Source organism: Oreochromis niloticus, linkage group LG16 (genome assembly GCF_001858045.2).
Source record: "Oreochromis niloticus isolate F11D_XX linkage group LG16, O_niloticus_UMD_NMBU, whole genome shotgun sequence".
Classification (NCBI taxonomy): domain Eukaryota; kingdom Metazoa; phylum Chordata; class Actinopteri; order Cichliformes; family Cichlidae; genus Oreochromis; species Oreochromis niloticus.
The window spans coordinates 1,756,018-1,770,055 of NC_031987.2; positions in this window are offsets into that span (position 1 = coordinate 1,756,018).

Here is a 14,038-nt window from a genome sequence, read left to right on the forward strand (position 1 = left end):
AAGAAAATTCATTGCTGCGTGCAAAAAATGTATTTCAGTATTTGCTATTATCCCCCCCCCCCCCCCCCACACACACACACACACACACACACACACACACACACACAATAGCAGCCCCTCTCGCTCAGTTTTTGCATTTGCGCTCGCTCGCAACGTGTTGCTCGCGCTCTCAACGTGTTGCTCGCGCTCTCAACATTTCTGCCCGTGCGCGCTCAACTCTTTCTGTACACCGTTATATTTGTGCCACAAAACCAGCCAATCACAGACTTGGATGCAAAAAAATCTGATTGGCTGTTTTCGTCTCCAATCAGCTCGAAATGACGAAATGCAATATCCCAGAATCCATTTCGTCCAAAACTCAAATGAGGCAGTGGCGGAGTTTGAAATATTACTCTTACTAGGTCACAAAATAAACTTTTAAGATATTTTCATGCAAGAATGGTGCTGTATAAACTTCAAATAGCTTATATATATTTATATACATAATATTATATATGTGATGTCTTGATATATTTATCAAGACATCACATATTTGCATAAGTGCTCTAATGTTCTCGTAGATGCCTGTTACCCACCAGCTGACCGCATAGCTGTACTGGCCATTGGGCCCACCGGGCAAATGCACGGTGGGCCGATGGTAATTTTTCATTTTTATGTTTGTTTTTGTAACGGTATAAACAATGAAAGGTGATGGATTAGCCAATTGGTCATGATCAACTCTGGGCTGGACCAATTACAATACATCCGTACTGAGGGGAGAAGGAATTCAATTCAATTCAATTCAATTTTATTTATATAGCGCCAAATCACAACAAAAGTCGCCTCAAGGCGCTTTATATTGTACAGTAGATAGCACAATAATAAATACAGAGAAAAACCCAACAATCATATGACCCCCTATGAGCAAGCACTTTGGCGACAGTGGGAAGGAAAAACTCCCTTTTAACAGGAAGAAACCTCCGGCAGAACCAGGCTCAGGGAGGGGCGGCCATCTGCTGCGACCGGTTGGGGTGAAAGAAGGAAAACAGGATGAAAGACATGCTGTGGAAGAGAGACAGAGATTAATAACAGATATGATTCGATGCAGAGAGGTCTATTAGCACATAGTGAGTGAGAAAGGTGACTGGAAGGGAAAAACTCAATGCATCATGGGAATCCCCGGCAGCCTACGTCTATTGCAGCATAACTAAGGGAGGATTCAGGGTCACCTGGTCCAGCCCTAACTATATGCTTTAGCAAAAAGGAAAGTTTTAAGCCTAATCTTGAAAGTAGAGATAGTGTCTGTCTCCCGAATCCAAACTGGAAGTTGGTTCCACAGAAGAGGGGCCTGAAAACTGAAGGCTCTGCCTCCCATTCTACTTTTAAATACTCTAGGAACAACAAGTAGGCCTGCAGTGTGAGAGCGAAGTGCTCTAATAGGGTGATATGGTACTACAAGGTCATTAAGATAAGATGGGGCCTGATTATTTAAGACCTTGTATGTGAGGAGCAGGATTTTGAATTCAATTCTGGATTCGTCCCAGACTTCAGCTAGAATGAAAAAGACAAAGCTGGAGTTATTCTGTCTTTGCTGCACAGCTGCCTCTTCTTCTCTCATTCTCTCCCCTCCCTCTCCTGTTACTGCTTCAATCATGAAACTGATCAATGATCAGCTGATCGTCTTTCTTGTTTGTTTATCGCCCACTTTGCGCCAGAAAGAGGAAACCAGCTGATGACGCGCTAAACAACAGCAGCACGTTCAAGCTTGATCATTGTTAGAATTAATTTAATATTACTTTCTAGTATCAGCTGATGTTTGCTGGAGCCACAGCTGTAAAAGCTGCTGGTCATGATGTCGGTTTGGACATGTGGCGAGAGGGAAACATGAAGGTGATACAAATCATACATATATACCAACAAGACAGTGCACATCACTGTCACAACGGTGTTTGTTTTAGTTCAAAGGTTTATGGTTTTTCCTATAATACCTGGTGGTGTAGTCGGCTGATTTTTTGTCAGTTCAGCCTTATATATTATGTTTAACCCGAGTGACCACCCGGTCAGCTGGTGGGTAACAGGCATCTCCGAAAACATTAGAGCACTTATGCAAATATGTGATGTCTTGATAAATCGAGCAGATATTTGAAGTTTACACAGCAACATTCTCGCATGAAAATATCTTAAAACTTTATTTTGTGACCCAGTAAGAGTAATATTTCAAACTCCGCCACTGCCTCGTTTGAGTTTTGGACGAAATGGATTCTGGGATATTGCATTTCGTCATTTCGAGCTGATTGGAGACGAAAACGGCCAATCAGATGTTTTTGCATCCAAGTCTGTGATTGGCTGGTTTTGTGGCACAAATATAACGGTGTACAGAAAGATTTGAGCGCGCACGGGCAGAAATGTTGAGAGCGCGAGCAACACATTGCGAGCGAATGCAAATGCAAAAACTGAGCGAGAGGGGCTGCTATTTTGTGTGTGTGTGTGTGTGTGTGTGTGTGTGTGTGTGTGTGTGTGTGTGTGTGTGTGTGTGTGGATAATAGCAAACACTGAAATACATTTTTTGCACGCAGCAATGAGTTTTGTTCACTCAAATTTAGCTTTTCTTTGCTCAAAATAAATTTCTCCTCAAAATGCAGCACTTGCACCTGCAAACTTTTTTTACGTGCGCTCAATTTTTTTTACGTGTGCTCAGAATAGTGGCACAAAAATAACGCCATACTGGATGGGCTGCACTTTAATGAAGCTGCAGCAACAAACACCCACTTCTTTTGAACTCCACGCCCACAGTCTCTAACATAAGCTTTCTAATGTAAATTTGGAGTAACCCCTGCTCATATCGGCAGAGGTCATTTTCTCAGACTTTACAATCCTGGTGGAGAAACTACAGCAGCTTTCACAGGCTGTTAGCAATGCTAACTAATGAATAAAGGAGTCAAACAACAAACATTACTCCAAACCTTGAAATGTGCACATCAACTCTGAGGGAATTTGTGTAGATGTGAAAGATTTTATTATTTTTAAATCAGAGGAGTTGCATACTTTTATGAAGATGGATTACAAAAGAGTTTAACTTCACTCAGTAAACTGAAAAATGAAGTTCTACACAACAAACAGCACACGGACCATCTACATACTGCACATTACAGCTAATATGATATTTTATTATTATGGTGACGATTTGTGTTTAAAAATTAATTTATTCAGCCTTCAGCGTACACCGGCACACGAAATTAAATATGAATGTCAGCATAAATAAATTGGTTGTTTTCCACTTGTAACATTAGATGAATCGCCACTTCACGTGATTATTTCCCTGCGACATCAGTGCAAACACAAAAATTAGTTTCTTTAATCAAACGCTGTAATCAGTTGGTTATTGGCAGAGAGTTTGTTGAAAGACTGATTTACTAATAAAATTAAAATCATCAGAAAGCCAATCACTTAAAAAATTAACTGAGTTTGGTTGTTGGAAATATTCAGAGGTTTTCAAACACACAGTTTCTCACATGTATCTAAAAATGTTTTCAGAAACGTGAACGTGTGACCATCACACTGTTTCGATCCCAGGACAACATGTCACAGGAATCTGCATTAACTTTGGTTTATAGACATGTAACAGCCGTCCCACGTTCTATTGAGAGGGGCCCTGAGTTCCTGTTGTTACTTCCTACTGATTCTCCCTTTTTAATGCTTATGGTAGGAAATATGGTCTTGATGCATTCTCAATCATCCAGGAAAGTAAATCTCCAAAAGTTGAATCTGTTCATCTGGACGTAGTGTTTTGTGGGAGAAACGTTTCGTCACTCATCCAAGTGACTTCTTCAGTCTCAGCTGACTGCAGGTTTCCCCAAACCTTATAAACAGTACATTTGCATAATGACTGAAACCAGCCCACTGAAGGAACAATGGGCTGTGAGGTCAGTTCCTTAATCATAATTATGCAAATTCCCATGACCATTGATCAACAATCACTGACCAAAACCCACTGATCAAAGAACACTGATCAATGGCCATGAGTACCATTCGCAGAGAGTTGGGGGATGGCTGCAATCACAGCATTGTAAGATGGTGACAGATGTACCCTTAGGCCCCCTCCTCGATTCAGAGATGGTCTTTCCCTCTTCACGTAAATGGCCTCCTTGACTCCGCGCTCAAACCAGCGTTCCTCCCTGTCCAGGATGTGTACATCCTCATCATTGAAAGAGCGTCCACTGGCCTGTAGGTGTGAATAGACTGCAGAGTCCTGGCCTGATGAGGTAGCTCTTCTGTGTTGTGCCATCCGCTTCGCTAGAGGTTGTTTGGTTTCCCCGATGTATAAATCCTGGCAATCCTCCTGGCACTTAACAGCGTACACTATGTTACTCTGTTTGTGTCGGGGGACCCGATCCTTGGGGTGGACCAGTTTTTGGCGCTGCGTGTTTTGGGGTTTAAAAGCCACAGAGACCCGGTGTTTAAAAAAATGTGTCTCAGCTGTTCCGATACTCCTGACACATATGGGATCACTACAGGTTTTCGCCTGGGCAGCGGTTGTCCTTCTCTCCTGGATCGGCTGGAGCTTTCTTTAGACCCAGGAAGTGGCTACAGGAAGAGGGTGATAGACTGTCTGAAGCAGTTAGAACAAGACAAGGCTATCGACCGGACCTCATACCACAGGCTGTACCCAGGGGAGTCTACACCAAGTCTGTATGGTTTACCGAAAATACATAAACAGGGTGCACCTTTAAGACCGATTGTCTGCATGATCAACTCTGTCACCTATAACATCTCCAAGTTTCTGGCTTCGATCCTCAACCCACTGGTGGGCAGCTCTGAACACCACATCCAGAACACCCTGGATTTTGTTGAGAAGGTGAGAGATGTCATTATGGAGGCAGATGAAACCATGGTCTCGTACGACGTTACATCTCTCTTCACTTGCATCCCAGTCACGGAAGCGTTGGAGGTAGTTTGTAAGAGATTACAGGATGACCCCAACCTCAGCAACAGGACCACTCTCAGCATCGACCAAGTGTGTCTGAACTGTGTCCTCATTCCACCTGTTTCACATACAAGGGTCAGTTCTACAGGCAGAAACATGGGTGTGCCATGGGCTCCCCAGTTTCACCCATCGTGGCCAATTTGTACATGGAAGAAGTGGAAAAGAGGGCGTTGCTATCCTACCCTGGAACACCACCAAGCCATTGGTTCAGATATGTGGATGACACCTGGGTGAAAATCAAATCTCAGGACGTACTACATTTCACGGATCACATTGACTCGGTGGACCAACACATCAAATTCACCAGGGAGGATATGAAAAGTGGCAGGTTAGCCTTCTTAGACTGTGAGATTTCCATCAGTAATGGGGGACATCTAAAAGCTGACGTGTACCGTAAACCTACGCATACGGATCAGTATTTAAGGTTTGACTCTCATCATCCACTGGAGCACAAACTGGGTGTCATCAGGACGCTACAACACAGAGCGAACACCATCCCCACTGACACAGCGGCCAGGGAGGCAGAAGAACAGCACATCAAGAAGGCCCTGAGTAAATGTGGTTATCCCAGCTGGACTTTTGTCAAAGCTGGGAAGGCACCTAAAGAAAGCTCCAGCCGATCCAGGAGAGAAGGACAACCGCTGCCCAGGCGAAAACCTGTAGTGATCCCATATGTGTCAGGAGTATCGGAACAGTTGAGACGTATTTTTTCTAAACACCGGGTCTCTGTGGCTTTTAAACCCCAAAACACGCTGCGCCAAAAACTGGTCCACCCCAAGGATCGGGTCCCCCGACACAAACAGAGTAACATAGTGTACGCTGTTAAGTGCCAGGAGGATTGTCAGGATTTATACATCGGGGAAACCAAACAACCTCTAGCGAAGCGGATGGCACAACACAGAAGAGCTACCTCATCAGGCCAGGACTCTGCAGTTTATTTACACCTACAGGCCAGTGGACACTCTTTCAACGATGAGGATGTACACATCCTGGACAGGGAAGAACGCTGGTTTGAGCGCGGAGTCAAGGAGGCCATTTACGTGAAGAGGGAAAGACCATCTCTGAATCGAGGAGGGGCCTAAGGGTACATCTGTCACCATCTTACAATGCTGTGATTGCAGCCATTGCCCAACTCTCTGTGAATGGGACTCATGGCCATTGATCAGTGTTCTTTGATCAGTGGGTTTTGGTCAGTGATTGTTGATCAATGGTCATGGGAATTTGCATAATTATGATTAAGGAACTGACCTCACAGCCCATTGTTCCTTCAGTGGGCTGGTTTCAGTCATTATGCAAATGTACTGTTTATAAGGTTTGGGGAAACCTGCAGTCAGCTGAGACTGAAGAAGTCACTTGGATGAGTGACGAAACGTTTCTCCCACAAAACGCTACGTCCAGATGAACAGATTGAACTTTTGGAGGTATGAAATATGCATTAAACTACACTATATGGAAATAAACCACACGTAAGCAGGTCAATTATAAAGTTAACTCCACTTTAGTGAATGACTGGTTCCAAAACACAAAAGAAAATAAGTAAAATTAATAAAGTTAGTTAAACAGTGGTAAGGTATTTACCTCAACAGAAACCAAATAATCAAATAATATTGTGGGCCCACATGTACTCTCATCGACACACCTTAAGTGCTACAGTCTTTCTGCTAGCAAACCCCTGGCTGCAGGCCTGAGTTGTGCTCGGGTGCGTTGGGACCTAAGACAACATGGCCGCTTCACTTGTTGCCAAGCAGTAAAATAAAAAGCACGTGCAAACAATAGTACTCACACCTCCAGGCAGTTCAAGGGGATAGTGGGGGAAACTGGGTCCAGGCCACCAGCAGGCCGCGGCAGCAGCACTCACAGTCGTGGTCTCCACGTGAACACATAATAATAATAATAATAATGGACTGGATTTCATATAGCGCTTTTCAAGGCACCCAAAGCGCTTTACAATGCCACTATTCATTCACTCTCACATTCACACACTGGTGGAGGCAGCTACAGTTGTAGCCACAGCTGCCCTGGGGCAGACTGACAGAGGCAAGGCTGCCATATCGTGCCATCGGCCCCTCTGGCCAACACCAGTAGGCGGTAGGGTAAAGTGTCTTGCCCAAGGACACAACGACCAGGACAGAGAGCCCAGGGATCGAACCGGCGACCTTCCGGTTGCAGATACGTTCAGCACACCAGCAGAAGGGACCTCTCTGACACGCCAGCAAGACGTCGGTATCCTCCTACCGAATCACACAACCCCGCTAAATGCCAGTTCACATGCTATAACATTCAGTCTTAGCATTAGCTTAATACATAAAAACAGAGCAGAACATGAGCTTAACAAATATGCTAGGCTAGCGCCTATGCTAGCGGCTAATCGCGGTTAGCTCGTTTCACACAACTTACAGCCGAAGTGTCAGACTAAATTCACATTTACCTCACGGTAGGGTACAACAGTTTTGTATGGGCTCAAAATGTGGTCATAAATATTTTGTACTTGTAAATCAGGATTTGTATGTGTAAAAAGAATTTGTGTGTGTGTAAAAAAGATTTGTGTGTGGACTTAGCCAAAAAAAAACCCTGCAAGTCACAAGTACGAATTTTGACCCTATTTTTCTTCCTGTCATCTGATTGGTCAATGTCATGTCAATCACAAATGTAACAATCCAATCAGAGAACAGATGGGTTTGGCTGTCGGAGGGGCGCTTTTTTGAACTGCAGGTCTTTGAAGGGAATAAATGCCCTTTTACATGCCAACCCAGCGTTTTCCTTCATCACCACGAAGGAAAACAGTCTGTGGTCGTCCGAGTTTGGTGATTTTTGTGTCACAGGTCTACGTGTTTAATACAGCGCTGCGGACCGCGGGGGGGGGGGCAGTGTTTTGGAAATGACAGCCTTCATTACAAAGCTTTCTTCGTTATGAATTAGCATACATGTTTTTATTGAACATTTGAAGAATTAGCAAAAAAAACAGAAACTCTTGTAGAGGACATAAAGTCAGAGATAGAAACGACAAGGAGCAGGTGCATCTAGTACAGGTAGAGCTGCTGCAAAAACCCACAGAGCTCAGCAGCCAGCGTAACAAATTCTGGATCCTTTGCTTTTAGTTAGCAGTTAGCATTAGCAGCACATCCTGCGTCCGATGTGAAAGGACCTTTATGCTGCGCACTGTGACTCACAGCAATGGTCCCGGGTCAGCCCTGACTTTGTGTTAAACTAATCCTAAAGTAATAATGGTATTTCTAACCACTGATATACCACAACTTTATCCTTTCAACAGCTGCGGACCTAGCTGCTATCAAGATCCTGCATGTACCTTCAAGACTGCAGTCAAAAAGTGCCCCTCCGACAGCCAAACCCATCTGTTCTCTGATTGCATTGTTACATTTGTGATTGACATGACATTGACCAATCAGATGACAGGAAGAAAAATAGGGTCAAAATTCGTACTTGTGACTTGCAGGGGTTTTTTTTGGCTAAGTCCACACACAAATTCTTTTTACACATACAAATCCTGATTTACAAGTACAAAATATTTATGACCACATTTTGAGCCCATAGTTTTCCACTCCAGTTAACTGACCGTCAACCTGCAAATAAGTTTGTCGCCCTTCTATGAACTCTGCGATCACACGACACTGTTGTTCAGCTCTCGTCTCTCTCTTCCTGCAGAGTGCACTCGGCTCCCCACTTACTCCCACCCCCTCTACCTGAGACTACTTCAGGGTTCACTGGAGCTGTAGAACATATCAATAACATTTCAAAAATAATGACATACACCTCACAATACAAATAAAACGGCTGTGTGTTCTGACTATTGTCAATGTTGTACATGTTTTGTTTTGTTTGGTTAGTGCGCTGGCCCTTTAAGAGAAAGCTTGGTCCGTACGAGGACAGAAGTGCCAGAAAGACTCAGACCATCGACTGGTTAACATGTGTTTTATGTAGAGCTGGTCGATATAAGACTTTTTCATATCACAATATGTTTTTCTCATTTCAGGCGATAACGATATATATCACGATATAAGCCAAATAACTATATTTGTAAGATTTAAATGTGCCGTTGCTCACAAGTAAAATGTGAAATAATCAGCAGCTTGTTTTGTTTTAAATATTTATTTCCCATAATAAGTTCAACAGGATAGATGTACTTAAAGAACATGAGACTTCAGTTTCAGATAAATAAAGGCAAATATTGCAAACTAAACAAAAGGCAGCCGCTAAAGCATTTAAGTTTCAAAATAGAACAAACAAAACAGACCACTAAATTGTCAATTCCACTTAGAAACAAAATATTAATTCTAAAAATAAATCTTACTTTGTTTTACAGAAGAACAGACAAAATTGACTAACTTTTGTCAATATCAAATAAACTGAGAACTAAAAGGAAATTCTCAATCTCTCCTTGTTGTATAGCTTAGCTATTACCTCAGTTAGCTGCTTGAATCCTTCATTTTCGACCGTGTTTATTGGTAGCATGTCTTTAGCAAGACGGTAGGCTATGGCATTCGTTATGTCTCTTAGCTTTTTTGTCATATGGTAAGACGCTGGAGAAAGCCGACTCAATTGACTGTTGTTGCTTCGCAGGGATTCTCCTGGTTGTTTTCGATGACGAATTAGCGCTTTTAGTCTACGGAACTTCTCTGGCCCTTCCTTTCAACAATCTCTCCGGCATTGGAACCGTCATCTGTGTTCTCTTCGGTAACCTGGTCACCTAAGCTCTCGGCTGATTTTTCTCTAGCGGGCAAACTCATTTTCTCCATTAGCCGGCACGGCAGCTGGCTGCTTCCCAAACAAATACACATGTGCGGCTTGGCACTTGTGCTGTCCAGGCATCCATGAAAACGGAATTTATGACATTTAACAGAGTTAGAAGTTAGCAGGAAGTTAGCTCGCTAGCTTCCATCTAAATACAATATAGCATGTCCTGACTGCGGGGTTTAGAAACAAATTCAAACATACAGCTCTGCTATCACTTCCAACATAAATGAAGACAGAAAACTAAACAGCAGTGACGTTTGTAGGGTTACTGAAGTTTGGCTAGCTGCTAAATAATGATGTGCTACGTGACCGCTAGCGACACAGCTATGTTAGCATAATATAAACAAGCTAACTTTTTTTCCACTCGATAAAAGTTAACGTGAGTGTTCTCAGTGGTCAGGAACAAATGTAATCGCATGGCAGGATGCTGTAAAAGGACTAAACTTCAGCCAGGAGAACAAGTGAGATAATCCATCCACAATACGAGGTTAGTTATTCATATACTGCTGCATGGGCTGTGCTGTAGTTACATCGTAAGGTTTTAAAAACTGAGCTTAAATAAATGATTAGCGGTAATAAAAGCCGAGGGAGGTCAACGGTGATCACTGACTGTTTTAGGAGCTTTTTGAGATTAAATAGAAGAAAATACAAAACATTAAACATGTTAACAACACAAAAGCCATATTAAACGCAGACTACTTTAGGCCTGGAAGTAGGATTCGTCGCATCATCACTGAACAACCGGATAGTTTCATTTTTCTATCGAGAAAAAGTTATTTCGCAATACATATCATTATCGTTCTATCGCCCAGCTCTAGTTTTATGTTGTGAAAGGTTCATAAAAGGCATTCCCTGTGAGTATGCATTATTGTTTGGCACTTTATGTTAATTAATAGCAGTTACTTACATGCTGTATTACGCAAGCTAATTTTGTAGACAGTTATTTGCTGTTAGCATTAGCACTTGGTTACGCAGCTCCTCAAGTAATTATTTTAGTTTGTCACTCATATACACTGTATTTTGTTGTTACAGTTTCACACCTGCCATATAAAGCAAAGTCTAAACCCATTCCGGCATCAGTGACTTTTGTGTGGAGGTGTTTAACTCCTGGATAGTAGAAAGTGGTTCTACGAGGCCAGTATACTGTGCATTTAACTGACACACATCACATACATTACAGGCATTTGTATACATTCTTGAACACAGTGAACATTTGCATTTAACTATCAAAACAAATGAACTATTTAAATAAAAGAGCTACTTATATAGCCAGGACTACAGACATGTTAATAATACCATCAACCTGCTTGTGCTACTGGAAGTGAGCACAGAACAAAAGGGATGATGAAACGTTTGAAGGCCAAAACAAGCATGAAATGTGTAGTTAGTTATAGATGTAAATCTTTAGAAGGTGCTGAGTGTCACTATAGCAACACAATCATTGTAAATAATATTGCAGTAATTGTTCCACAGAAAGTTCACGAGTCACAACCCTGAAGCACAGTTATTGTGTTATTTCTGACCAGCTCTGAGCTCGTTTTCAGGCTGGAAGGAGAAGAGTAGCTCATATTTCCAGAGGGGCCGATGGCGCGATACGGCAGCCTCGCTTCTGTCAGTCTGCCCCAGCGCAGCTGTGGCTACAACTGTAGCTGCCTCCACCAGTGTGTGAATGTGACTAACTAAAAATCACTAACTAAAATCAGGACATGAGAAGAAATAATTCTTTACCCACAACTGAAACTTCTAATGAACTGAATCAAAGCTTTTTAGATTGAAGTGCTGTTTAATGAGTCAGCCAATCAAATTGATATTCTCTCATTAACACATTATTCTGAAAATCGATATCAGCAACTGAAAGAAATCTACATAATGACCAAGGATCGTTGTTTCAATACCATCTGCTTTTACTTTGTAATGATACAGCAACGTCAGAATGAGTAAGTCGTTTTTACCTGTAATCAGAATAAAGAGACATTTCTCATATTTGCCCAGTATTTCCCATCTTGTTAACTGGGACACATAACATAAGTTTCATTTCATAGTTATCAATATGTATATATGAATTGCTTATTAAACTGGTGGATCAACTGAATGATCAAACATCTCCATAATAACCTCAGCACTGTTTGGCCTAACACAGAAGAAATTAGTTTTTCATTAAACTTCTGCTTTTGACATTTCCTTCTACTTTGTTCGGTGTTTAAGTTTAGTCTAAGGAGCTTGGAAAGAAAAGCGTCTGGACTTTTTTAAGTTGCTTGAAGACGTTTCACCTCTCATCCGAGAAGCTTCTTCAGTTCTAGGGTTAAATGGTGGGGAGTCCCAGATTTAAGGTTTGAAAGAGGAGTGAAAGAAGCCATCTATGTCCACTGTGAGCGACCATCTTTGAACAGAGGCAGTGGTTTACGACACCAACTGTCTGCCATCCATAATCCAGTCCTGAAATCCTTCCCAGACGCCTTAACGCCCACTCACACCCTGGGCCAGCTGACCTCAGGAATTCACGTGATAGGGTGGGGCCAGGTTTCACAATGAGTTCACCCGAAACCCTGGCTGATTGTGACCCACACCCGTTTTCACACCTTGGCTCATGTGATTAGGTGGAGGATCATCAGGGGGTCCTTTGTCCATCAGGGGGTCCTTTGTCCCTCTTTGGGGGGAAACTCCCACTGGGTTTAAATCTGGGACTCTGAAGAAGCTTCTCGGATGAGAGGTGAAACGTCTTCAAGCAACTTAAAGAAGTCCAGACGCTTTTCTTTCCAAGCTCCGTAGACTACGATGACCTGGATGACTGAGAACCTTCACAGACGTGTTTAAGTTTAGGCACCAAAACCTCTCGGTTAGGTTTGGTTTAAGCAAACATGTGTGTTGTGCTTTGTTTAAATCGTGGTTTTGATTCAAATCCATGCTTCCACAGAATTAACTGATTATTACAAGTAGAGATGGCACGATACCACTTTTTTATGTCCGATACCGATATCATAAATTTGGATATCTGCTGATACCGATATGAATCCGATATTGTGTGTTTTTTAATCAATAAAACTGTTTTTTTAATATCTTGGTGCATTTTGTATAAGTTCATACTCAAGTTTAAATAAACAACAACACTAAAGCTATTCTGTTATACCTGTATGTAAAAAAATACACTGCATCCAAAATATTTTATAGTTCAGCAACACTGATCAATCTAATAAACTTAAACCTGCTCCATCCTCCCTATTCTGGTATTTTAAAGAGTACTTAGCAGAAATATTAAGCAACCTAACTAATAGGGTTGCAAACTCCCAGCAAAAGAAAATGGGGAACCACCCCCCACCCTCCACCTCATGATGCTTAATTGATGTAATCAACTTTAATTTGATGCAGTGTGAAAAAAAATGCACAGAAATAAATTATTTTTCAAGAATAATTAAATAGATTCAACATCTTTCTTCAACAGAATTGCAGACTGCACAGATGGTATCTTCCCAAAGGAAAAAGTACTATAGCTTACTAGGGTATATTAGACTTAACAGTTACTATATACAGTAATGGACTTCTATACATTTGACATCAGATTAAAACTTTGGGTGTAAGATTCAGATAATTATTTATTAAAAGCGAGACATTTTAAATGAGAATAAGAAAGAAAAGTATGTCTTTGTGCCCCCTTTTCCCTGTTCATGCCCTATCGGCCCCCCTGGCTAAACTTTGCTAGATCCGCCCCTGCACAGTTACCAGCCGTCAGCTACGTAGAAAAGGATCCTGGTGTAGAAAGTAATATTAAATACATTCTAACAACAGCTTATCAAGCTTAAACGTGCTGCTGTTGTTCAGCCGCTGGTTTCCTCTTTCTGGTGCAAAGTGGGCCAAAAACAAAGAAGAGAGACGGACTCGCGACAGAAAAGCCGATCAGCTGATCATTGATCAGTTTCATGATTGAAGTAGCAGCAGGAGAGGGAGGGAGAGAGAGAGAGGCAGTCGCTCCATATATCGGTTGTTAAGCTTAACGTGGGAACGCTTTACAAACATTCAGAGATGAACTTACACTCTTGCTTTACTTCTCTCTGGGATAACTTCTTCGGAGATGAAATGCTGGTTTGGTAGCGAGGCTACAAATACACACAGTCGCTCTATCACGTGAGCACACTGCTCCGACGTGCTACGGTGATGAGCCGAGTTACGCCGTGTCGCAAGTTTTGTGAGGTGCTTTTGTGATATTTAATGGATCGGGTTACATTTTTTATTTCTCACCGATATCTGATCCAGTAATTTAGGTCAGTATCGGACCGATACCGATACGTAATATCGGATCGGTCCATCTCTAGTTACAAGGCAAACATC